Source organism: Solenopsis invicta, chromosome 2 (genome assembly GCF_016802725.1).
Source record: "Solenopsis invicta isolate M01_SB chromosome 2, UNIL_Sinv_3.0, whole genome shotgun sequence".
Classification (NCBI taxonomy): Eukaryota; Metazoa; Arthropoda; class Insecta; order Hymenoptera; family Formicidae; genus Solenopsis; species Solenopsis invicta.
Window position 1 is genome coordinate 8,787,165 of NC_052665.1, and position 23,285 is coordinate 8,810,449.

General features: G+C 38.1%; 2 protein-coding genes across 4 annotated transcripts in view; one reads left to right on the forward strand and one right to left on the reverse strand.

Moving 5' to 3' along the window:
- Positions 1-23,285, reverse strand: part of LOC105200743 (semaphorin-2A) — a 340,397-nt gene that overhangs the window by 265,515 nt on the left and 51,597 nt on the right. Inside the window, exon 1 of one of the 2 annotated variants that reach the window (XM_039446261.1) lies at positions 2,302-3,374. The exons of the other annotated variant lie outside the window; for it this stretch is intronic. The gene's annotated coding sequence lies outside the window, so the exon portion shown is untranslated. Of the gene's footprint in view, positions 1-2,301; positions 3,375-23,285 lie in introns of those variants that run through there. 2 annotated transcript variants of the gene reach the window in all.
- LOC105200742 overlaps positions 3,467-23,285 on the forward strand; it is a 116,461-nt gene continuing 96,642 nt past the window's right edge. For both annotated transcript variants that reach the window (XM_039446258.1, XM_039446260.1), the window contains exon 1: positions 3,467-4,390. The gene's annotated coding sequence lies outside the window, so the exon portion shown is untranslated. The remainder of the gene's footprint in view (positions 4,391-23,285) is intronic.

Below are 23,285 nucleotides of genomic sequence, written 5' to 3' on the forward strand. Positions count from 1 at the left end.
CACGCGTGTGTATACACCGGAGCATGTACATATGTGCAAACAAGGTATGTAGATGCAATAGAAGCTCCATAACTTAATACGCCTTGTGTCAGTTGTGTCCCCTGCGTTCCTTAAAAGACAGCCAGTGTCTCCAAGCGCATTTTCTTCTCGCCCGATATCATTCCGTCCATATCATTCCAAATCCTACGAGAAGCTTTGACGTAAGGCAAGTCATGTGATACACTGGTACGTACGCAGTGCAATAAACGGGGATAAGAAATTCCTCGTGAAAATACCGATGCAAAAATACTATTTGAAGAGACGCGCGTTGGACGAATAATGAAAATTTATATTGTGTTCCTATCGCGCGTAAAATAATCATAACAATTTTTTGTGTAAACATTTAATCGAATATTGATAACAAAAATAATTTAATGGAAATGAATTTTAAAATCATGCGACGCGGTGCGCCCTGCTATTGTTTTACTTCGCTCGTTGTATACATGGCAGCCGTAGGTGTGAAATAACAAACACCATGAAACAAGCGAATCTACATATATATGTATGTGTAGGGTTCATGTAAACAACAGTCAAAATAACGCAGCATCAAAGCGAGTGTCGATCTGAGCCCGCGAGCGCAATGCGACAATTTCGGAGGAAATTCGACGGAAATTATAAAGCTAAGAAAATAATTAATTCGCATAATCGTATAATTTTCTCATTTCTGTCAAGTGACGAGTGTATATTACGACACATGTTCGTCGTGGACTTGCAAAACTACATAAGGAATAGTGTATTCCGAAAAATTTGCGACATCTCAAAAGTACGCTTGAAATCAAAATTTATACGTAATTATTTTACACTGAAAAAAAGAGTTTGGTGATAAAACTCTGGTAAAATAATTTCAATTAAATAATTGCTTCATTAACATATCCAAATATTTAATAATTACATTAATAATAACCAAACATAATAACAGCAATCAAGTGGTTACTGAACGGTGACCAAGTCGTTATTAAATATTACTAAATATTTGGTTATATTGTTAAATATTAACTGAACATTTGATTGAAACTGTTTCTAAGCCTTAATAACTCTTATCTTTTAATAAGCCTTATCTAGGCTTGATTATTATTATCAAATTTTTTTTCCAATGTAAATAATTTTTTGAGAACTTTTTTGCTGTACACTGAAAAAATTTGATAATAGCTATCAAATGCTGAATAATGTCAATTGAATATTTGATTAATATAACCAAAAATAATTTTATTTTTCTAAATATCTAGCAAGTATAATCAAAATTAGTAATCATTACAAAATATTTAGAAAAGTAAATTATTTTCGGTTATATTAACCAAATATTTAATTATTTTACGCAACCAAATATTTAATTGATTATCTCACGCAATATTCAATAGCTATTCAAATTCTTTCTTCAATGTAGTATTTTGATTAGAGAATTTCAGAGCAACCTGTGTTTTTCTCGATATTTCTGTCAGATTATCTGTAATCTTGCAGCATTGCGTTAAATAAATTAAACGTCGTCGAGCGTATAATGAGAAAAAAAGTCAAAATATTCAAAAGCAAATATCTGTAATATTTTCTTTAGTATTTATTAGTTATAAAAAATTGATTGTGATGATAACACACATATTTCTGTAAAATATATTTCATTTCTTTTAATAATTGACTTATTTGTTAAAAATAAATCTTTATTTCGTACTTAAATAAATATTTATTTCAATAAAATATGTCACAAATAAATTTAAAAAATCTTTTCTCAGTATACACTGAAAAAAACAATTGAAATATTCGGAAGCAAGTATTACATGTGACATTTTCTCTCTTCAATATTTATTCAATAGTTATGAAAATATTTAATTGTGATAATAGAATTTACATTTCTGTAAAATATATTTTATTTCTGTAAAATATATTTCATTTATTTTGGTTATTGATCTATTTGCTAAAAATAAAATTTTCATACTTAAATAAAGATTTATTTCAATGAAATAAATATATATGACATTTCCACAAATAACTTTTTAAGCATCTCTTTCTCATCACGATGTGCGAGATCGTTCGGCTTTATGTTACGAAAGAATGCAAGTAGCGCGTCAATAACGTTCAACTTTCAAAACAAAAAGGCGTACGTGCAGTTACGTCATCGGTCGCGAAAGTGGCAAAAAGACTTATAGCTATTGCTCATTCACGTGCCCGCGATTTCAACAACTCTCTCGTCTCGCTATCACGCGAATGAATGATTTCACGACAATTGTTGCGCGGAGACAAGATCTCGCGTCAAGACCTTGAGGCACTTACTCGATCGATGTCGCATTCCCGCGTCCCAGGCTGCTGTCCTGATTCCGACTACGAGCTGCTGCTGCTGCTGCTGCTGCTGCTGCTGATGATGATGATGAAGAGGTAGAAGTTTGCTCCGTCTTGCCTAGCGTTCGTCTATCGTGCAGTCTCGTTCGTACACTTTCACTCGATCGCCGCGACGCAACGACGCGAAGTTTAATCGAGCTAATCGCGCGAGCGGGAGCTTACCTCCTCTTCGAATCTGCCGCCACTCGCGCGTGCGTTTGATCCTCGACACAGGACGGCGACGCGACACACTCGCACGCACGTTCGAATCGCGCAAGTCCTCCTCGCGCACCTCGAAGTCGCCTTACGCCGTCACGTAAACATGATGATCGCGCGCGCGTAAACAGGAGCACGGTCAATGAAAAGTGATTCCCGGAAATCGTTGCTTTGCCGGAGTTGTTACGCCTGAAAGGATGACAAGTCGGGTCAAGGTGTTTCGGGGAGAATCGGAGCCGCTCGACCGTCATCGGTCGCGCGACGCCGGCTTCGTCTCGTCTCCGATCACGTCGATCACGTCGCGCGACAACTTCATGTTTCTCGCAACGAAGATTCGCCCGCCCTCTCACACGCACGCACGTACACACACTCGCGCAACAACGAGTTCACTTGAATTCTCACTTGCGTCTCACCGCAAATCCCGTCGGAACGAGGACGCCGGCTCGGCGAGAGAAACCCGGCGGCGCGAACTTCGGCGCGTTGCTCCCCCGCGGCGCGCAACGCCGCTCGACGTCCACATGTGACCGCACCAAACTGGGGCACTCTCGCGCACACGTCTCTACCCTTCTCTCCCTCTCTCTCTCTCTCTTTCGCTCGCTCGTCGAGAAACGAAAGGACGTACGGGCAACAAACACACCGTCTGCGCGCGCTGGCACGGCGCGACGCGACGCGTCGTCGTCGTCGTCGTCGTCGTCGTCGTCGTCGTCGTTTCCCGTGAGCCGTGCCGTGCGAAGAAAACGCGATGGTAAACGGCACCTCGAAACTTACGGACGGCCGAGAGAGCGTCGCGGAGCGAAAAAGCGCGGCACCTCTACGCTCGCGAATCGGCCCGGTAACTGAGTCTGGCGGCGGCGCAGGGGAGGGGAGACGACGCACGGAGCAGGGGTGGGGCGCGCGAGGGAGAAGACCGAAGATACACCCATGCCGCGCGCATGCGCCGTCCTTGTCGCTCGCCCGCTCTGCGTCGCTCCGGCAACTAGCTCCCTCGCCCTTGCTCGCCCTTCTCAACCGACACCGGTCGTCTCTTTCGCTCGCGTGCTCTCACCCTCTCTCCCTCCTTATTCTCGCCACCCTTCGCATCAGTGCGTCGCGCCGCGCCGCGCCGCGTTGTGCCGTGTGCCGTTCGTGTGTCTACCCGCGCCACTTTCTCTCTCTCTCTCTCACTCCCTCTCTCCCTCTCCCTCCCTCTCTCTCCTCTACCCGCGTTCTTTCCTCTTCCCATCCTTGTTTCCCATTACTTCGCGCCGTCCGTCCGTCCGTTCGCTCTCTCCCTCTCTCGCGCACCCTCTTTCTCGCCAAGTTTTCTCGTTCCTCTCTCATCCCGTGTCCATTCGTTTCCACCGTTGTTTTCTCCTCTCGTTCTTTTCGTCGCGCGTCCTCCCTCTCTCCCGTTTATCCTTTCGTTTTCCTTCTCACGCAGCTTCATCTTTTTGCTCCGCGTTTCTTTTCCGCGTTTCTTTTTCCGCTTTCACCTCCCGTTCCCGCGTTCCTCTCGTTCCCAACGTCATTATTTTTTTCCCTTTCCCCGCTAACCTCCTTCTACTCCTCGTCTAACATTCGTCTCTAATTTTCCTCCTTCATTCCGTTCCTATTATGTCGCCGTCCGATGAACCGGCTTCCTTAGCTACGATACTCACTTTCGTCTCTCGTTCGCCATTATTTCGTTGAAACGCTGTTAACCGTAACATCGCAAAACGATAAATTAATTTGTTCGCATAGCAACGATGGCCGCGAGCGTTTCCGTTTCCATTCCTGCTACGAGTTTGGCGTTGCGTCGGAAAGAGCATCCAGAGATGTCCATTACGATGCATAATTGCAGCGCGGAGAGGTAAGTGGATCAACTTGCTACGTTGCATCTCCTCGAGGAGAAGCTTCTTCTTGTCCCTGCGCGCGTTCCGTTTCTTTCGTTCCTCGCGCCTCTCCAAGATGAATCGATGATAGACACAACATCGATCGCCGATACACTAGACGTAGCCATGCATACCGTTTCCACAATTATTTGCGTGAAATCGCTTATATATAACAAGAGCTTGGCATTAGTCGGTCTGACAGACAGTCTATGTATAACGATTATCGATTATAATAATTTAATTATCTCTGATACAATTATCGACGATAATGTGATTGTTCGTAATAACCTGCGTATTAACCTCAAATTTCAAGACGAAGTTTATAATTTACCTTTTGTGTCTGACTTTCTAGGAATAATTAGCATCTAATTTATGTTTTACTAAAGGTTTTTACACAGAAAAAAATTAGTACCAAAGTAGTTCGTTGTTTTATATATAAATAAGAATAAAAAATCTTGGAAGAATTTATAATCTCAAACAGACATCGTTTGTTTGCATGAAGAAAATTTTTCTTTTGCAAGCAAATTATATCTGTTTAAAATTATAAATTCTCCCAAGAAGATTTTATATTTTTGCTTATACATATATGAAACAATGAATTGTTAATTTGATATTAAGTTTTTTTTTGAGTAATTTTAAATAATTTCATATAACTACATGATTTCAATTTGATTTCTTAAAGATTTGATTTATCTGAGATTTGATTTAACTTAATTTCAAATTGATTTCCAATGTTGGGTGCTTGATTGATTTTGTAAGTGAGTAGAACTCCTCGAATTTTGCCGATTATGAATCTGTAATCATGATTTCAAAATTTAAACTGGCGGAAAAAAACGAGTTTTACTCAAATCTAACAAAAAGTAATTTTTTATCCAATATTGAATTTTAAAATTTTAATTAGATTCATAATCAATGACTCTAAAAAGGATCACCAGGGTATTTGCTGTGTATAAGTTTCATTCAAATCCAAGAAAATTTTACATTTTGATTCGTCATATTGAATGCGTCATTTTAAAATTCAATGACAATTTTTTTTATAAATAGCCTTTACGTTGACCTTCAAATTGAGTGTAGAAGGAATTTGCTATATTAATTGTTGTGAGAGATATAAATTTTTTAATGCTCTTTTTACTTTTACCTTAATTTACAAATTTTTAACGAGGTATTCGGATCAAGGAGGAAAACTCCTAAAAATATTGTTTTTTTTTAAAGATTCCTATTTTTTATCTTTAAAATAAACCTAGAAAGAAATTCTTATTTTCATTTTTGTGGACAACATGAATTTTGAAGATTTGGCTCATACAATATAATATGTGCTACTAGACATGGGTTAACGTGACATGGTATTTCGACGCATATGTCTATTTTGATACATAGTATGTGTGTGTAGCATACATTTTGAGTCTTTAAATGACTTTTTATTACGCGAAACTATAAATATATTTCTGATACGAATTGCAGTTTGATCTTCGTTCAATGTACAGGAATATTCAATTTTCGATGTAGTAACGATATTAATCGAATAACTATCGTCAGCAAGCGCACACAGAATAACATCCCAGTGATAGTATTTTGCAATGTGTACTGAAATGTTTACTAAAATATTTTACGACGTTAATATGTTTCAATTTTGTCGATAAATTCTAATTTGTATTTTAAGTATACTTAAATCATTTCTGAGCAAGAGCGGAAAAGGAGGAAAAATATTTACACGCAAACACGAAGAGAAACATTTTGTAGCTTTGATCTCGATTACAAACGATGACTTCCGTAAATGGAATTTTAATACGCTCTCTCATTCTCTCTGCAGATAAAACGCTTATACGACTATATATATATACACTTTCAATCATGCTTTAACTTAACATTCTCGTATATTTATATTTTATAATACGTATCTTCCACCTCAGTACTAATATCTGAGAAAGTGAGGTATTACTGGTCCTAGCCAACATAAAGAAGAAGGGGAGGGACAGGGAGAGACATCTTGTCGCTTTGATCTCGGTTACGGTCGACACAACAAATAGAATTTTAATAGTCCACAAATACAATTTTAATACACCTTTTAGAGAAGATAAATTTTTTAGAAAATAGGCAAAGCGACTTTTTGACGACGCGTCAACTCAATTTATGTTCTCGTGTCGCGTCATCAAGTAACAGCTAGTCGCGAAACCATCGGTGTTCTAATTTACTAAACACGCGGAACGCATAGCTTCCCTTCCTCTAGCCTCTCTCAACTTTACGCGGTTCGCTTCATACATCGACTTGCGATTAATTATTCACGTCTGCTCCTGCCTTTCCGATATATTCCGAGAAATACGGAAGTTTCTCCGGCTCCTTTGCCTACGTCGTACCAAACTACTCGAAATAGCTATTGACGTTACGTAATGTTCGGAACATGGAATCGATTAATGCCACTCTGGTGCATGCACCTCAACGAAACTGACATTTATTATGAGAAAGCCGATGCATTGAGAGAGAAAATGAATTGACGCGAAAAGTTTGTATTTTACCCCCCACAACGTGCGAGACATTTATATAATACTATTCCAACATATGCTACACAGACTATTTCAAGTTAATCAATGTTAAAGAGAATGATTGTGTTGCGAGAGATAACAATGCGATGGCACACGAAACGATTCAATCCGCTGGTTGTCTGCACGAATAATATTACAGCTATTCTTGCGTACGATGCATGCAAAAAAATACATGCACACATACGCTACATAGAAAAAACAGAAAAACACTTTATAAAAACAAAACGTAATACGTGACCCGTTACATTTGTATATGAAATATTTAAAATATTATAAACTGCCTATTGAGTATTATTCTCTTTACATTGAATGTAAATGAAAAAATTACTATTACACATTTTACGCTTAACTTTGTATAATTATTTAGCGTTACTTTAAAATAATTAAAGCAACTAATTTTACTCAAAAATTGATTTAAAAATAATATTAGAACCGATTTACTGACAATATTATTTAAAGCTTGAATTCTCAAATATATTGCAAATATAATGAGTATACAAAAAAATGTCAACGATGACTTGAAAATCACTTAATGCCTCTTTCAATAAAAATTTGAATAGTTTTGGTTTTTTTTTTAAGAAATAAATCCAAAATTTAGAAAATAAAATTTTGTCTTTGATATGGATAAAGTGCTCTTTTAATACTTTAATGATGTAAATATTAAAAGAATACTTTATTTATGTCAAAGAAAAATTTTATTATTTAAATCTTGAATTTATAATACACAAAACATATATTTATGAAATTAAAATTTATTATTATTTTATTGATAAATTGAGAATATATTTTATTAATTCATTATTTTTTTACTTTTTAAAGTTTTATATGCGGTTGAATAGTAACTAGTTAAATAAAATTAAAAAGTTTATAACTTGTAACTTAACTTATTGTTAGTTATTTTCAAATGCGTGAACTTTTAATTTTAACTAAGTATTTTAAAAATATTAACTTTCTAAATTATTAATCTTTTTCTAATAAATCAAAAATTTTTTTATTTTTTTTTATGAAAGCGCTAATGAATATTCTTTCTTTGTCTAAAATTTTAAACATTAGACAATGCTAGATAATCGTCTTTGTTATGACTACCAATGGCGGTTTCATGTGATTTTGTTATCTTCAATAGATTTTACTAGCGACTGTGATGATTTAAAACGAAAATTAAAAACGATAAAAATTTTGAAATAAACTTTTATTACAATAATTATTAGTGATTTGTATTCTATATTATACATCACAATTATTTTTATATTATTATTAAATAATTATCTCTTAGAAAATATTTTTCATTTATTTCATATAAATTTTATTTACAACTAAAATGCTAAATTTATAAAATATCGCACATTGCAATTATTTTTAATTTTAATTCAAAGTAAAGTCAATTATAAAAATTACTATTTTAATTATTTTAATTTAATTAAACAATGCTGTTTTAAATTAACTTTGCATTTAAATTATTAAAGATGAGTTTTATTCGGATTCATAGTTGAATCTGAATACTGATGTTTCTTGTTTAATTTTTATATACATTTTCAAGTTTATTAATGTATATAAAAAAAAGATGTATATAAAAATTGCATAAGATATATTTGTATATATTGCCACCATCTGTAATCGAATAAGACTCATCTTTAATTAATTGCATTTTCATTTAGCAGTGTATATTCTCCTGTTATTAATTTAATTTACTTTTAACTTAATTTTTAACTAAGCTAATTTTTAAACCAAGTTAAGTTTATTTTTTATTTGTTTAATTTTTAAAGTAACTTAGTTAATTTTATAGCCAATTACGTTAACTTGGAAAAAACTAATTTATCTCTAGTTTTAATATTTATTTCTGTTTTTAATACTTAATTTATTAATTTTTTTTTGTATTAAAATAAATTTGAAAATTAGAGTTATCTTGGAAAATATATAACTATCTATTTTATTTTTTAATAATATTTTGTGAAATTATATTTGAAGTGAAAAATTATCATTGGAGTTAATTTTTATGGAAATACAGTAGTTATTAACTATTAAAACTTTTATGAAAAAAAAAAGAATTAAATAATTTATTAAAATTATTCAAAATGTTGTTAATCAGTTTAATAAAATTTTCAATGCAGTAAACATTAACGTCATGTGTGTAGTGAAAAACAAATAATGAATAATTTAATACATTTGCAATCACGCAAACACGTAAATTCCACATAATGTTATCTGCAAACTTAAAGCATTTATGATTTGAAAATTATTTGTAATGTGAGCGTTTATTTTTTAAAATTATTATTAAAAAGAGACGGTAACAAAACAGTTTTTTTACACGCTATTAATTTGCCTCCCACAATTATTTCATATCAGTAATTTTTGCGATGGACGAGAAATATTTTACCTTTAGTTTCTCTTGTTTTGTGAATCGACAACGATTGACTGGAGTTTACGAGTTGTCGCCTAGTCAGACACTCTCAACAATCGAGGAGATTTGTCGAAAAAAAAGGGAAGGTAAAGACTCCTTCATTGTCGAATGCTGACTGGTCCTGGTTTTTATCACTAGCCCTGAGGGAACGCGGAGGCATCCGGGGCTGGAGAAAAGCAGGTTTGCCATCGTTTCGTACATTTGACGCATCCCAGAGGGAACATCGGTAAACTGACAGGCCATCTACTTCTATCTCCTTCGTCCCTACGCGTACGCGTCGTACGGTTGAGTCGCGCTTTCGCGCATCAACCCTGAAAATCTTCCATAAAAGTCTTTGCGCAGCGCAATTGCGTTAAACAAGTAAGCATTTTTCAAAAAGTATTTACGACAAAATTATTAACGTTGATTTTGTCGAGGATTTGCCACGTTTCGTCAAAATGAGAGAGGAAAAGGGAGAGAGAGAGAGGTTCTTCTTTTAACAAGATTTTCTTCATGATATTGCAAAAGTTAAGCCAGACAAAACGGGGTTGGCTTGTTAATTCTTGTAGATACTTAAGTCAACATGCCCATGGTCGTCTCGAGTGGCCGGCAAGCCCTACGAGGGTCTGTTGGATTATGAAATAACGGTGCTGGCATATGCAATACGGTCGTATACACGTAGATATACGTTTGCATCACTACAATCATACAAATGCGTATATACACATTTGTAAAATGAATGTCAAAGCACATGTGCTTTAGCTAACTTTTGAATTATTAAAGAGTGCGTGTTATTGCACGAAATGTTGACCATTCTCAAACTTCCGTAAGAAAATATTTTAAAATATCGATACAAAATGATTTTTATTTGCATTCTCTTTACGAGGTCATGTTTACTTTCACTGCGACAAGAATGAGAATTTAATATTCAAAAGAATTCTTGAATATTAATGGCGTATTGGTAAAATGGTTCATGATTACGTTGTTGTTTATTGTTTTTCAATTTTTGTGCATCGCTGTACCGACTGCAACGTCACGACATAATGGTCCAATTCATTAAGACATTCCGCCGTTTCCGTATAATGAAGTCGCAATTAGAGATATGCAAAACATCGTTTATATCAGCCGCAGAAAGTGGACGGTATGGTGCATGGACGGTAAGATGCCATTTGAATTGTGAAATACTTGGAGGGATTCCAATATTAACTGCTGGAATGCTGCTGGAAATAATAGAAAGGAAATGGTCGCGGTGATAAGCGTAGAGAAAACAATTTTTCTGCAAACGGACAACCGGAGGCCACATATCGATAAAATTCTATTTCGCGCAAATATAAAAAAAAGAACACGAGAATTTTACAACTCTTTTCTAGAGGCAAAGTAATTCCCTGAGATTCAGATAAACCACTTGTAAGTTTCTCGACGCGCGCAAGAGAATATCGTTCGAGTACATGTCTATCGAATAAGAAACATAATTTAAGATGCGAAAATAAAAGATACGTTACCACACGTAACTGCCGTTTAAACAATATCTGGCGTATTCCTTATTCACAAGGCTAAGAATGGATTGATTGCCGTTGAGGTAAAACTTTCAGCGCGGACGCAGCGCTGAGAAACTGCCGCGAAGAATCTTCACAAAGAATAGAGCGCGAACAACGCGAAGCACGATGCCGGATCCGTGGTGAAGAAGCGAGGCAGTTAAAGAGCACGATGAAGTAAGAAGTTGCCGCGGTAAAACCGCAAGCGCGCCGCGAAGCCGGCGCAACGAAGCACAGGAGCAGTAATTCCGTTCTGCCAAAAAGAAAAGCGGTAAAAACAGCGATTAAGGCTTTTAGCTGGAATACCAGGCTCCACGTGCTCCTTCTCCGCAATGCGTGTAGAGGAGGACGAGGGTTGGGAGGGGGAGGGGGAGGGGTTGCTGCCCCTCTGGACGTCGTTGGAAGAAACGGTTCATGGGTTCGGTCGCTAGTTTCCACCCTGCTGAGCAGCTTTCCCCGGGACTCTGTGGTTTCTCCACGCTATAAATACCGACACCGAAGACCAGCTAGAGAGAAAGCGGGAGCTGAAAAGAAACGGGGAATAATGCCGAGCGTGAGAAAGAAAGAGAGGAAGAGATATGCACGGAAGAAGTAACTGGACGTGCAAGGGTGGAGACGAGAAAGAAAGATGTAGGAAGGCGTTCGAGAAGAAGAGCGGGGTCGGGCGCGCAATTCTTTCTCCATTCGAGTGCTTTTTGTTCGAAAAATGGAATTTTATGAGAAATGGCGTTCGCTATGGGTCGGCTAATTGCGTCCGTCGGATCTTGAACTATTCGTGACGGTTACGTGATCATACCGTAAACTAAAATATGTAATATGCATTTCATGTATACAGGTACGAGCTTTCTATTTCTGAGTTTGCCCTAAAATTTTCAATGCGTCATTTATCTATAATTCCGCCGAGAGGCAAACAATATATCATACGGCAAATTATCGGGCTCTGTTTTATTTCCTTCTCGATTTTATCACGGTAAAAATAAGTACGATCTCATTTTTACAACACTTTATATTCCCACTCTCTCGTAAAGCAGGAATACGCAGAGAGAAAATGGAGGCTGCATTATTTCGTAGTGAAATGGCAAAGAACGCTCCGTATTCCTGCGTAAGCTGACAACCGGTTGCGGCAAAGTGCTATAATTGAATGGCGTTTAATTAAAAGTCGAATCTACTCGTTGAGCGTTAGCCGCGTACGGCACGTACGCGACATAGTACATCTTTCATTGAGAAATCGTGAGATATTTATGACGGACGGCAACGTGGATAGCGATTATTTCGCGGGAGGAAAGAGTTGGATACACGTTGGGTAATAGAGAGAAAAATATTGAATGACGAGGCAAGAACGGAAAACGTCACTGCCGCACGACAGGGGATAGGGACATTTCACATCCCGGATTGACAACGACGGAAATTTTCTCCGTTCCCGTGAAGATTACACGAATGGATCGACCGGATCGGCTCTCGCTCGATTCCCACCGGGCCCCGATAGTGATCCTTGCGGATATTTTATGGCATCCAGAGGAGAGTAACTTCAAATTACGCTTCATATGGGGTATACGATTTCGTAGTAACTTACAGTACTCGCGTATCCATACGCGGAGATACAAACCATTTCCGGGTGAAATTGTTGTGGAATTTTCCGGCTGTCGTTTCTTGAATATATGATGCGCCGATATGCCGCGGCGAAAACTTTAATATTTAAGCGGCATTTAAATGTCAGCATTTAAATGTCACGTCACAGTCGATCGTTGTGTTAAAACGCGTCGCGTTGAGTCTCTCGCGTCGGATTAAAACGCACCGGAGAGCGACAGCGATAAGAGTTTTACGGTGAATAAAGAGCGGCATCGCCCGTCATACGCTGATATTACACACACAGCATCGTCGGCGTACAACAATGGGAAAGGGGGGTGCAAAAAAATATATATTACTGAGCTATCGCATTTTCATATTAGAAGGAATTAACGAGCCGATCACGCGTATACGCGCTGTCAAAAATTCGACCCCGTCATATCGCGACCTATTATCGATCAATGCGTAAATGTACAATACTCGCGCGCGGACCTGTCGTTGTTGCATACATCCAGTCGTATTGCGATTATCATGCTCATATACGTGGCATACAACAACTACGTGACAACGCAAAGCGCCACTGCCGGTTGGGGCCCTATTGTGGTTCTCGGTCATGTTGATAACGAGCTGATCATTGTTATAACTCATGCGTTGTCATGTATATGACATGTATGCATGTGTATGTGTTTACAACATGCACACATATATATACATATATATCGCATTTGGCCATCGTGTTTAGTTAAGATACAAGTTTGTTGGCATAGTTGAACCGGTGATAGTTGGGCAGGTGAAGCGACGTGTAATAACCAACTTTGTTCGCCTAGACGTTGAGTCGAACGTCTATGCGAAATTGAGATTTATCTAAACGAATCACGAATCAACAATTCTGTGTTCTGTTAGATGTAATTATAAAGATTCGCGAAGAGACGCTTGATTTAAAATAATTAACAAACGGTAGAGAAAAAAAGACTAAGAGAGTCCAACGCAATTCTCTTTGCATGAATTTATTCTAACATATTTAACTTTACTCTGTACAAAATTGAGTCGTATAACTACATAATTATCATAATTAGTTGCATAATCATATAATAATCAAAATAAAATTTTTGAATTTAAGAAGGATGAAGATACACTGACTTTCGTTAGACTGACTCAATTTTGTATAAAGTTAAATACACATTGGATCAAATTCGCGCAAAAAGAATTGCGTTAGACTCTTGTAGTTTTTTTTCTCTCTTATTAGTTAATTATGTTAAATAAAAGAGTCCTTTGAATTAAATTTTGTTTCAACGATTGATTTATCTTATTTATCTTATTACTGTCGTATCTTTTCATTTAGAAAAGAACTTTTAATCGAAAGCTTTCGATAAGTACTTCTCAGTTTCTTAATATCTAATATTGAAAATCAATTAAGAGTTGAATAAAAGAGAATTAAAAAGATGCAGCGCGATGTTTCTCAAACTTTAACATCGATTAACTTCGGTAATAAGTCTGTGCTGCATATGCTCGAATAATATTATACAATACTAGTGTCTCACTCATTGTCAAGAAAAATATAAACTTTTTGCAAATGTCAATTTATTCTCATTTGAACTCGTACAAGAGTAGAGGAGGGGGATCTCATATTATATATTTCATGATCCCCCCTTCACACACACACGCACGCACGCACGCACGCACGCACGCACGCACGCACACACACACACACACACGCACACACACACGCACGCACGCACGCACACACACACACGCACGCACACGCACGCTCACACACACACACACGCTCACACACACACACACACACACACACACACACACACACACATATATATAAATTAGAGAGTGGCACCACGCACGGAACAATTAACGCGATGATCGTGCGATTTTAGTCACAGTCAGTATAGCCGAATAGCACAAATATTTCATAACGTGCATGTGTGTGTGTGTGTGTGTCTGTGTCTGTGTAAATTAGAGAGTGGCATCGTGCACGGAACAATTAACGCGATGATCGTGCAAATTGGTCACAGTCAGTATAGCCGAATAACACAGGTGCGCAAGCAAGCTACGTCTAGCATAATATTAGGTCATTTACCAAATAAGGTAGGACTTTTTATTTTCGATATTTCTAGTATAACAAAGATAATATCATGATACTTTAAAAGTGTTGTTCAGTAGTCTCAGTTGTTATCGATGACACGGTCCCAGACTATTGGTAGTTCACTAGCACCATTAAAAGTTCCATTCTCATTCAAAGCTGTAAGATATTCATATTATCTTATTTCGTAAATGACCCAATAATAAAATAGTGCAAGCAGTGCCAGTACAATGTTTCTTATTGATAGATACAAGAATTTACATTAACTTTTTTAGTACATATTAATAAAAAAAGTACCAATCGATACAATCAAATATTTCTAATCGATCAGATTTGAACCTGGGTCTTTGACACAGAGAGCAAACGCACACTTCTGCATCACGATTGCTGTCACATTTATCATATAGAAAATACTTGAAATAGATTTAAATTCCAAAACAAACATAAAGACAAAGAACAATAATGTACTTACATACTTAATAGTTTCTTAAATTAAAATAGAAAAGGAATATTTGTTTTCCCGTGGAGAATCAGATGTTCCGAGTAAAGATTTAATTAGAGATGGATGTACCGACAAGTTAGAAACAAGCTAGTACGAGAGAATCGTGTGTGGTGATACGTGAATATGTGTATGTGCGTGCGCGCGCGCGCGCGCGCGTGTGTGTGTGTGTGTGTGTGTGTGTGTGTGTATGTGCACGAGGGAAACGGACATCTAACCGGAGGCTTGGCCAATTAGGCCGGAGTAAGAGAAATCAGTTTGGCTAACTCAGTTACGTCGCTTTTACGGGATTGAAAACGTTCCGACAAAACGCTCAGGCAACCACATAGACAAACCTAATTTGCGATACGTATCGGCCATTGGAAAACGAAGAACAATTGCAATGATCTCTACGATTTTTTTCTTTTTTTTGCGTTCGTGATTGATTTTCGTAGACTCTTCGGAATAATTGCAGGCGAGGTCAAATATTTGTGTGACGCGGGAAAATTCGTTACGAAAGATCTCATTCAAAGGAATACAAAAGTTGTTTTGTCAAGAAACAAGAGGCAAAAGCTCTTTTCCGTGTTTATGCGGTATTGCGAGTAAGTAACGTAATTTTATGTTAAGTAGCGAACAAGAATGCAAGGCGCCGTCGACAAAGCAGAAGTAATGTCTCAAATGTCACCTGCCCTACGTCGTTTACGTTCACATCCCGAGAACTACAATAATTGGTTAGATTATCGGTAGGATATGGTTATGGGAAATGCGAGGCTGCTGGCTTCGTCGAGGTAATCTCGATTCTGATTGCGTTTGACGCATCATTGAGTGGAATGATGAAGGCACTCATGAATCTTGATGCTGACGCAACCTAATAGATTGTTCTTGTCGCCCTTATAGTCTGGGAAGCACTATTGTTATTTTGCACGTTTCACCGTAAAAATAAGTCTCTGCCTAGCTAAGCGTTCAATTTAATAAATTTTTTCAATCTTTTTTTATTTTTTTTCTTTAATTATTTTTAAGCAGTAAAAGTTAATTTACACTGCTTCTATACAAATCATATAGCGTTTCACGCGCGCGTGTATGTGTGTGTGTGTGTGTGTGTGTGTGGAAAACAAAGCTGTATTACAGTAGATTTAAAAACGTGTGACAGAACTTGTTACAAAGCGAGAGATAGACTAAAAATGACGTCAACATATAAATTTTTGACACTATCATATCATTCGAAATATAAGCGGAGATAAGTTTATTCGATTCGCAATGATTTCCCACACAACATGTACAGTGCTGTACAAATATAAAACTTGACATTCGCCAGAATAGAGTGATCGTAACGTGTCCAATCTACCATGTTCAAATATAAATTCATTAAATAGCAATACTTATTAATGTCTAAATCCACCGCGTTTAAATTAACGTTCGTCCCCTGCTATTTTTTCATCGATTTTCGTTCGTGTATTCATCCATCTAACCAGTCTTTCCCCATCCATTTATCTACATATATTTCATTCTTTTCCTCGCTCGTTCGTCGGCAAATTGAGAAGTTTCGCAATATTAATAGCCTGCGCGGACAAACTCGGATAACAAGATTGCCAAGCAAACCAGGCCGGTGGATTTCTGTACTATTGAAGCCGTTAAAATCGAGTTGGGAGCAGAATTTTTTGTAGTTACAAGTTATTACATATCGTTGTAATGTATATTGAAGAGGGTCGCCATGGAAAAAGTGATATTACAAAATGCTTATCAGTTTTTGCGACCGTAATATATATGAGAATACTAAGAGCTAATAGAGTAAACTCGGGTAAGATGGCCATAGTTTTTTTTAATGCAAAGAAACACATTTTTATTTTTGTTATTTTTTTGTAAATATTTGATATATCACTTTACTAAATCTCAAAGTTAATAATGCTATTGAATTTAAAGAGAAAACACTTATTAGAAATCTAATATTATTAAAATATTATAACATATGCATTGGCCATCTTATCAAACTTTTAAGGAAAAGATGGCAATAGTATGTGACGGTTTGCTATACACGTTTTATGTTAGAAATGAATGTATCATCTAAAGTGATAAATAAAACTTATAATTTTATATATTTAATACAAACACGTACATACATCTTAAATATACATATATATAATTACATATGAATTATGTTAGTTATAATTATAATATTGCAATATAGCAACATAAAAATTGAAATCTGATATTGCAATAATTACATATCAATCATAATTCTTTTAAAGTGAGGAAACAAAACAGATTCCTATAATTAAAAAAAAAAACATGTATGAAAAAACAAAGTAAGCCATCTTGCCCGAATTGTAACAAAAAGATGATCATAATGTATTTAAATAAATAGTGAAAATGAAAATACAAATTATACGTTACGTTACTATTTAGGTTTCTTTATTATATACGTAACGTTGATTACGGTAGCTTAACTGCAATTTATTCGACGTTATAGCAGATTTTAGAGGACACATACAAAACTGCAGGTAGTCAGAAGTAAAAGTATTATATATTATAGTATTTGGAATGAGATTATTTCGAATAGCATACGCATATAAATTACTGTAAATCTTGATTATCTTTCAGAATGACTATAAAAATACACTATTTAAAAATTATTGAAGAAATTATCGGAGAAACAGACTATGGCCATCTTTTTCGTATGGCTATAATACCTCAATTTACTCTATCCTTATACTATCGCGGTGATACCGATAAACGAACGAATCACGACACTTGAAGATATTTAACGACTTGTATAGAAGAAACTTGAAAGTCCACTCGTCACGTCTTTAGCGTTCGGCCCGTCTTCCAGTTGAGGCTAAATTCGATTCAACCTAGCGCTAGATTCGAACGAGCAATAACGTTACGGAGTTGGAATTGCGTTAACGATCGAGCTCGTTGTCCTTGTCAGCAGATAGGGAGGGACAGGGGGAGGAAGGAAGGAAGGAAGGAAGGCGATAGAGTAACGGCTGGATTGGTAGACCGAGTCGAATCGATCGACAAGATCTTCTAATTAAATTGGACTTTCCTCTGCCGGATCTCCTTCGTCCACGCCCGTCCTCTATTTCCGTAATTAAAAGGAACGCTCTATAAGGCCCCGCTATTGTTATTCACGTCCTATCATCATTTCGCAGCTGGGCTGCAACAGTTTTGTTTGCTGACGTGTTTGTAAGCGGAATTCCATGAGGACGAAACTATCGGATTCGAATGAGTAGTTTGCCGTTTCAAAGACGACTCGTGTAGAATATCGTATTTACAGTTTTGCCAAAGTAACGGTGCACCGCAAAACGGCGGCGGTGCATAACGGCGCAGACGGCTGCAAAGCGTCTTTAGCTTCAAGTCGTATCTGCGTTCGACGGTTGCGAAAGCTGATTACGCCACGTGAACGTATCCGATAAAATTTCAACGTCGCTGAAATTTAACTACCTCGTGCTATCCGACTGTGTGTGTGTTTGTGTGTGTGTATGTGTGTGTGTGTGTGTGTGGGTGGGTGTGTGTGTGTGTGTGTGTGTGTGTGTGTGTGTGTGTGTGTGTGTGTGTGTGTGTGTGTATTTGTTGCTGTTCTTTAAATCTCCCTAGCATCGTAAAAAAATAAGCTTGTAAACTGCACGAGAGAAAAGAGGCAGGAAATGTGTGCTATTAATACTTATTCTATAAACAATGTTATTAAAAAATTTAGCATAAAAAAACGCTCATTTTTTGTTGCGAATTAAATTTAAGATATTAAAGATATAATAAAGTATCTTCTCGGCAAATATTCGACAAGGACCAATATTATCTCGCATCATCGCGCGACTCCGTTCTCTCAGTGGTGCGGATCTGAAAAATCGATATACTCATATATATATTCGTAAACCCGTTATAATATCCTTGCCGCCGAACCGTCGCGCGTCGTACCGCGCCGGGCGCATTTCGCTCGCTAAGCAGATTTTCCCGTCTGATCCGCGAGCGAGCGAACGTTGGCGCATTATGGAAGCCATAGCCATTCCCAATTCTTACGAGTACATCTGGACATTTTGTATCGCCGCGATTTGAACACATGTTCCTCCTTGGCGTTTACGCGTTTTATTATAATTCCGACGGCTTTTCGTTTGTTTCACTGAGAGAAAATTTAATATCTAGCGAGAAATACCTAGCGATTTTGCATCTGTCTTTCCCATCGATCTCTTTTGCGCGTCACTCTGTGTTCGAGCTATTTGTCGACACGAACACAATCGCACCCTCGCATAATCACGTGCAGCCGCTCGACTGTAAAGTCTGCACGAGCCACCGCCCCTGCGATGCACCGCCGCCATGCCGTCCGCCACGTGGAAATCCCGATAGGCACGAACTCCGAGACAGCTCTACGCCGCGAGAGTGCAGCTTAATTTCCGAGCTACTCGCGCGATATTAAATTATCAATCGGGCACGTTCAGCCTTATTCCCAAGACGAGCATACGTAAGTAATAGAGGCGCACAGGAGACGCGAGTAACTATTGCCCACGCGCGATATCCTACGGCCAAGCTTGCCGGACTGAATTTCTCCACGATTAAAAGTACAATAGAAGAGAGACAATGGCAGTGAGCCAAATTAAAGCGCACGCACGTAAAGAAAGAAAGCGCGGTGAGGGTAGCGAATACCTTCGCGAGTGCTTTCGCGAGAAGTACGTGGAAAGTACGAGGCGTGCTACGTTATGATAAGTTGAATCTCGTTAAAAGTTTTCTTTTCACGCTCGCAAGTAGAAGATCTTATCTACGACTCGACAAACGATGCAGCTGCTCTAAAACGAGCTGCTGCATTCGCCCCGAGTTTCGTTTTCGCAGCACCGCGATACTTTCCGCCCCGGACATTTCGCGATAATCAGATTGCCGAACGGACGCGACGGCTAATCCGCATTTTCGACCGAATTTCGCAGAATTTACGTTCCTCGTGCCTCCTGAAGCTAACCGACTTCCGAAGCCATTATTGTTATCCTAAGCGTAATCGCACAGTCAAACCGCCAAAGCGCAAACTCCCGATGACTTTGATTATGCGCGTGTATGCCCATACGCGTGCACGTACATACGGATTACGTTTTACACCTGACATATACCAACCGCTGGATTAACTTCGTACAGGATACACATCGCTACCCGCGCGGGTTCGCGGGATTGGACTTAACCAATTTTGCGTCTAATTAGCGCGGTGATGCATCATGCGCGGATAACAGCAACACCATAATAACGTTAAGCATACTTGTAGCATCAATTAAGATGACGGAAATTTAATCTCGTTCACAATAGTAGACGTTACTCACGCATGCATCTAAACTAAGTGATTACGCCGAGTAAATGAGTAACTAGCTTAAACTCGACAGCATTATTGCAAAGACAATTATTTCAACATTAATCATATGTTCTTCAAACATTGATCGTCTATATGCGACTATTGTTGTTCAAAGGTGCGTTTATGCATTTTGCATTGATCGATCAATTATTTGCAAGTTGTATTAATTATCTAGCTACGCGCTGCTGATCCTGCTAAGGAAATTTAACTACTGTGAAATAGCAAGTGAATATAGGTAGAGACTACGACAAGCAACTAGGGATTCCAAATCTAGTTATGTCCATACATGTACCTATGTCGCTTAGCTCCCGTTTCTCTCTCTCTCTCTCTCTCTTTCTCTATTCCGAGTCGTTGCCGCGATCCCTAATTCTATTTACAGGATAGTTCTCTAACTAAAACATTACAAGTGCAAATGGTTTGATGCATCCATTTCGGAATATGTTCATAATTCTGCTAAATCACAGTTATGCAAATTTATTAAACAAGCTAACTAATATTAATAAGAGCATAGAGAGAGAGAGAGAGCTAAAAAGAGAAATCTGGTTCACATTAAATCGTTTTTTTATTAAAACACATTTTTCATATAAATTATAAATATGTATTATAAATTTAATATAGTGATCACTAATTAAATTTATTGCCGAAATAATATTGCGTTTAATACAAAACATTTAATAAACGAATATTCTCAAGTGATTAAAATAATACATGAGGCGAGATGGTAGATTATTTTCGACAGCGTGTTTAACGATTTCCTCGTCTGTGCGGGATAAAATTATAATAATCCGAACATGATGTTGCGCGCGTAAGTAGATGCCGACAAGAGTGCTGGTGCTGATTTGAGCGGCACTCAGAAGGATATGGGATCGTTCTATCTGCAGAGTGCATCGTTGAAACGTGCAGGTACGTACGAATCCGAGCTGGGTCAGAGAGTGCAGAACGTCGACGATAGCCTAGCGCGAATAACCCAGCAATGGAAAACGTGGGCCACTTAGTAGACTGGCAAAAGGCCAACTGCAATCGGACACGTTAAGCTGCCCGCGCGCGCGCGTTCTACACCTGGACGGCTTCCGCTGCTAATATATGATCCTACGCGAGCGTTCGTCTTAATTTTTTGCTTAATCGCGTTGTTCCTAATACGCTCCAACTCGTCCGAAATGATTTTCTCTTGTAAATTTAAAGGCTCCCTCGTCTCTCGTACGAGTATCTCGAAATGCTCGGCGTTTCACGCATTTTGTACACGCATTGTACCCTCGAGAGATTCATTCCTAGGTATAACCGGCTTTATGTCCGTTATAACGAAGGTCGTCAGAGGAGAAAAGCTTTTTTTAAATTCTTAGCGAGCCGGAACAACGCTTAAATTTGCGCCGAATGGTCTCGTAATGTGTATATCCTTGCAACTCCCGCTGCAGGCTTCAGTGATGTCCATTAAAAAATTGTGTGGCACCTCACCTGTTGCATCGGAACAGGAACCGTCCGACATTTTACTTAATCCAATGGCTAAAGAGCCCGATAGAAGACCTTCGTGTTCAAGCACGCGAGCCATTTAATAATATGCCGTCATCATGAGGCGATATTTTACACAGGCAAATCTCGCGATCTCATTTATAGAATTTATTGTCTTTGTCCGAAACGCGGAGGGACTAAGTGCTATCTTAATGACGTGCATCTACGCGGCTTATTATTTAATGCCATCTATCATTCGCATCGACGCGGGAGATCATTAACTTATGCCGGTCTCGTGTACCAGGCAGCGATAAATTTCTCCGACATTTCGCCTTCATAATTTTCCCTTTACAGAGGCGCCGTACTTAATCTTGGAGTTTAATCCAGCATCAACGGAATTTTAGTACTTTACTTTCGAGTAATTGATGAGAAGCTCTAACTAACGACACTCTCTCGAAACAAAATTCGATCCGCGTGCTAATTCGAAACTTTCTATAATTTTACTTGCCCGGTGCAATCTTACGTTACGGATTATTACATTTTATTGTACAACTTTAATTAAAAAAAGAAACATACACTTGCGCAGTATTATATTTCAGTGTTCGCTCCCACAAAAATAGTCGAGCCAAGTAAATCGTTTTTACTTGATTTTTTTCTACGTAATCTTTTGTCCTTTTATTATGAAATCAAAAGCAAAGACGTTCTCACTGTCGTGCAACATTTCTTATCCTGTACGGCTTCGCGTTTCTCTTCCGAGTCAACTGAGGTCTGAGCGAGCAGATCCGCTTCTTCGCCTCCCTTCAATCAAGCTCTTCCATATTTATACGCGGGCGGGCACTTCCCTTGGAAAATTTTCCGCGAAGTTCAAGACGGACTACATTATCATAATCTGCCGGAAGGTACGACACCGTCGAGAGAAGCGGCGGTTTTAACATAATTATTAATCATAATTCGCGAAAGGCGGAACTCGGTTTTCGCGCACGTACTTCTTTCCACGTGCTATCGCGTTTATAATTAATATAAAACGTAAGAACGTATATGCAAAACATAATTTATTTAAATCGTATAATTGAGTCGAATTGAGAGATCTACCCTTTTCTCCTTCGGTGATGGAGCTTCTTCATTCTACTTCCCCGATTCCATTTTGTATCTCCTCGCATAAATACACCGTGATGTATCTCTTTGCTCTCTCTTTGCCTCCCGTTCAATACCTTTTCAGAATGTCAGTAACTGTAGTGCAACGTCTAAAACAGGTACTAACCGAAATGGTCTCCACTAAAGGGAAACGCGTATTCTCGCTTTATGGTTATACCGTACCATATAATGGCGCGCAAGTAAACATGCAAAACTCGCAATGAACAATTTTTCATGTTGGAAAACATGCTCTGCGACATTGCACGCGGCTGTAAAGTTTGCCGTGTCGCAACGATGGCGATTTAATATCCAGGTTTATCGATTGCATAAATTCACTGGATTCACTGCAATTTATCCAGTTTGAGTGATTTGTTTACTG